This window comes from Ornithorhynchus anatinus, chromosome 3 (assembly GCF_004115215.2).
Source record: "Ornithorhynchus anatinus isolate Pmale09 chromosome 3, mOrnAna1.pri.v4, whole genome shotgun sequence".
NCBI classification, from domain to species: Eukaryota; Metazoa; Chordata; class Mammalia; order Monotremata; family Ornithorhynchidae; genus Ornithorhynchus; species Ornithorhynchus anatinus.
In genome coordinates, this window is record NC_041730.1 from 52,250,329 (window position 1) to 52,254,989 (window position 4,661).

Below are 4,661 nucleotides of genomic sequence, written 5' to 3' on the forward strand. Positions count from 1 at the left end.
CATGTCTTTCTGCCTTTTTAAAAATCCCTGTCCTTTCTTCTCTTGTCTTGTGCCGTAGAGTCATCTCCGAGCCATAGCGCGCCATCTCTCCCAGAATACCCCACCTCTATCTGCAATCGTTCTGGTAGTGTATTCCTAGAGTTTTCTTGGTAAAAATACAGAAGTGGTTTACCATCACCTCCTTCCGCTCGGTAACCTCGAGTCTCCGTCCTCAACTCTCCCTCGCGCCGCTGCTGCCCAACACAGGGGAGTTTTGACTTGTAGCAGATTGCCTTCCACTCTCTAGTCACTGCCCAAGCTAGGAATGGAATGGATATGCCTCTGCTTGACTCTCCCTCCTATAGTCAAGACTGGTAGAGTAATGGAAACTCTCCAGGTGCAACCTTGAAAGGGGGCCCTTTCTTCTACCTTAGTTAGAATCTCTACCCTTCCCTGCCTTGAAGCCGTTGGTAGTTTCCTATTTGGGAGGCCATTAGTCTGGCCTCCAACGCATCCTTCTTTTTCTCTTGACAGACCAAACGTTCAGGACATGTCACCCTGCTCCTCAAAAAACTTCAGTGGTTGTCCATCCACCTCCACATCAAACAAAACCTCCTCACCACTGGCTTTAAAAGAGCCCACCACTTTGCCCCCTCCTACCTCACCTCGCTTCGCTCCTTCTACAACCCAGCCGGCACACTTCACCCCTCTATTGCTAACTTTCTCATTGTGCCTTGATCTCACCTGTCTCACCACCGACCCCTAGCCCACATCCTGCCTCTGGCCTGGAACACCCTCCCTCCTCAGATCTGACAATTACTGTCCCCGGCTTCAAAGCCTTATTGAAGGCGCATCTCCTCCAAGAGGCCTTCCTAGACTAAACCCAACCTTTCCTCATCTCCCACTCTCTTCTGCTTGGCCCTGAATTGTTTCCTTTGCTCTTCCCCCCTTCAAGTCCCAATGCACTTATGTACATATCTGTAATTTTATTTGTTTATATTCATGTCTGTCTCCCCCTTGTTGTGGGCAGGGAATGTGTCTATTTCTGTATTGTATCCTCCCAAGTGCTTAGTACAGTGCTCTGCACACAGTAAGTGCTCAATAAATACAACTGAATGAGTGAATTGGAGGTTGACTTCAGACACTAGTTCTTCCAGCAGTTTCGTTTGCCACACAAATCATTCTTAACTGCTCTTGCAGCTTGGGGAGGAGCCGGTGGAAAAAGGCAGCAGCTACCGCTTCTCCTGCTTCCTAGGTTGGGTCCTACAAGGCTGAATGTCTTTCAAATATTCCCTTGAGGTGATCGAGATAATATGCAGGTCACTCTCCTTTGTTTTGTTTGCAGTAACTGACAAGACTCCCCAGTCGGTCTTTCTTGGACACACTTTGTCACTTGAGTTTACAAGTTTTCACCTAACCTGATCTAGCCTAGACTCGGGGGGTCCTGGGTCCCTTTCCGGCCATTCCGTTTCCTTATATAGGTTAACCTGTATTTTGGAAGGCAAAATGGCCCATAATAATTGATTCATGTCTGCCCAGGTGAGATAATTTATCATTGTTTCTAATTCTTCCTTGAATTTTTTTGGTTCTTCCCTTATATTGGGAAATTCCTTAACAAGATTATGGGGGTCTCCAGGGGTCCATGGAGCATGGATGGTGACCAATCCTTCTCTCTGCCCAAGAGGGGCTTCTACTGTAGCTTCTGTAAGGTTCCTCATGTGTCTGGACAGAGATGAGAACCTCAGAGGATTTTCTTTCTTTGGGTTTACAATAGGATGGGAAAAAGATGGGAGGTTACCTAAGGGCTGTCCCACCAAATCCAAAACATCTCCTATTCTCTCTAATTCCTCCCTTCCTTCTCTGATTTTGGGCTCAAGGAGGTAAAGAGTGGCTGAAGGGGATTTAGCACAATTAGGTTTTTGGCAATTCTGCTATAAGGTTTGAACTTGGGCTTTTAGTTTCTCCTGAGAGTCCTAAAGACTTCTGACTCCAGATTCTTGGCCTCTTTTGGAAGCTTCATCATACTAATCAAAATGCAAATGCCACCAACCCTGGTCAACCTTACTTCCTTTAGATACTACTGCTCTGCGGAAGTGATCTAGTTTATCTAGATCAAAGGTTCCTTCTATGGGGATCAGCCTGGTAGGGTCATCCAGGTTAGAAAAATTCCAGTCATCTAAGAATTTGCAAGTTTTTGGTCCATAATGAATATATATATATATATATATATATATATATATACATATATATATATATATATAATTGGCTGGAGTTCCCTTCGGTGGGAGAGATACCTCTTTCCCATTTTCTAGGCATCTAATACCACAATGACACCTTGGGACATCTTGATTTGGCTTAAGTTTCATAACTGGTGCAACAGTTTATAGAAAGAGAGAGACACACACACAAAGGGGGGCTGGATTCATGGGGTTCCGCCAAGCCCACTGGCCATCACAGATCACCACTAAGGATGACCGCAGGGTGTCTTGACTTAGTTGAAGCTCCAGAACTGATGCAGCAGTTCATAAGCATTCAATCAGGGCTACATTCACACTCGCACAAAATCTTTCATCAGTTCGGTACTCTGCACATTAATCGGTCCTGCTCTTTGGAAAGACAAGTCTGAATCCTGTCTCAGTTATTAAATGGACCAAATTCACTTCTGTCCAACACATCTTTCTCCAAGTGGACTGATAATGTTTAGTCAACCAGCCACACAGTCCGTCTCTCTTTGAGCCCCAAAAGAGATTTCAAAAACTCTTTTACCTTTTGGTTGGCAAGTGGGGGTCACTGAGAGACAAGACTGCTCCAGACTACTGTTGAGCACTGTCATCCAAGTTACGGCACAAATGACTGCCAGAGAAAATGTCATGGACTCTATATTGTGTTTGAGCAGGTATGTCAGAGATAAATTTATTTCTACAAGCACTAGTAGGGAGGGGAGGTTGACAGTTTCCTCTGCTAATCATTCATTTGTTCATTCATTCATTTAGTCGCATTTATTGAGCACAATTAATTAATTCGGTCGTATTTATTGAGCGCTTACTATGTGCCAAACACTGTACTAGGTGCTTGGAGTGTAAAATTCGGCAACAGATAGAGACAATCCCTGCCCAACAATGGGCTCACAGTCTAAACGGGGAAGACAGAGAACAAAATGAAACAGAACAAAACAAAACAAGTACTCTGGTACTTTATCATCAAGACAAATAGAATCATAGATATATACACATCATTAACAAAATACATAAAGTAATAAATAATATATACAAATATGCACTCTGTTGTGGGGAGGGGAAGGGGGAAGCAGAGGGCGGGAGAAGGGGGAATGGGGAGGGGAGGAGGAGCAGAGGGAAAGGGAGGGCTCAGTCTGGGAAGGCCTCCTGGAGGTGGTGAGCTCTCAGTAGGGCTTGGAAGAGGGAGAGAGAGTTGGTTTGGCAGATGTGAGGAGGGAGGTCATTCCGGGTCAGTGGTAGGATGTGGGCCAGGGGGTCTATGGTGGGATAGGCAATAATGAGGGACCGTGAGGAGGTTAGCGGCAGAGGAGTGGAGTGTATGGGGTGGGCAGTAGAAGGTGAGGGAGGTCAGGTACCCGGGGGTGGAGAGCTCTGAAGCCGAGTGAGGAGTTTTTGTTTCATGCGAATGTTGATAGGTAACCACTGGAGGTTTTTGAGGAGGGGGCTGACATGCCCAGAGCGTTTCTGTAGGAAGATTCATTCATTCATTCAATAGTATTTATTGAGCGCTTACTATGTGCAGAGCACTGTACTAAGTGCTTGGGATGAACAAGTCGGCAACAGATAGAGACAGTCCCTGCCGTTTGACGGGCTTACGGTCTAATCGGGGGAGACGGACAGACGAGAACAATGGCAATAAATGGAGTCGAGGGGAAGAACATCTCGTAAAAACAATGGCAACTAAATAGAATCAAGGCGATGTACAATTCATTAACAAAATAAATAGGGTAATGGAAATATATACAGTTGAGCGGACGAGTACAGTGCTGTGGGGATGGGAAGAGAGAGGTGGAGGAGCAGAGGGAAAAGGGGAAAAGAGGGTTTAGCTGCGGAGAGGTAAAGGGGGGGTGGCAGAGGGAGTAGAGGGAGAAGAGGAACTCAGTCTGGGAAGGCCTCTTGGAGGAGGTGAGTTTTAAGTAGGGTTTTGAAGAGGGGAAGAGAATCAGTTTGGCGGAGGTGAGGAGGGAGGGCGTTCCGGGACCGCGGGAGGACGTGACCCAGGGGTCGACGGCGGGATAGGCGAGACCGAGGGACGGCGAGGAGGTGGGCGGCGGAGGAGCGGAGCGTGCGGGGTTGGTGGTAGAAAGAGAGAAGGGAGGAGAGGTAGGAAGGGGCAAGGTGATGGAGAGCCTCGAAGCCTAGAGTGAAGAGTTTTTGTTTGGAGCGGAGGTTGATAGGCAACCACTGGAGGTGTTTAAGAAGGGGAGTGACATGCCCAGATCGTTTCTGCAGGAAGATGAGCCGGGCAGCGGAGTGAAGAATAGATGATCTAGGCAGCAGTATGAACAATAGACTGGAGTGGGGAGAGACAGGAGGATGGGAGTTGAGAGAGGAGGCTAGCACAATAAGGCAGTCGGGATAGTATGAGAGCTTGTACCAGCAAGGTAGCAGTTTAGATGGAGAGGAAAGGGCGGATCTTGGTGATATTGTGAATGTGGGGCTGGC

General features: G+C 47.0%; 1 non-coding gene across 1 annotated transcript; it reads right to left on the reverse strand.

Moving 5' to 3' along the window:
• Positions 1–256: 256 nt before the first annotated feature.
• On the reverse strand, positions 257–394 carry LOC114810775. Its single transcript, XR_003758469.1, has one exon. It is a non-coding gene; the product is annotated as a small nucleolar RNA SNORA7 (small nucleolar RNA).
• Between the last annotated feature and the right edge of the window lie 4,267 nt (positions 395–4,661).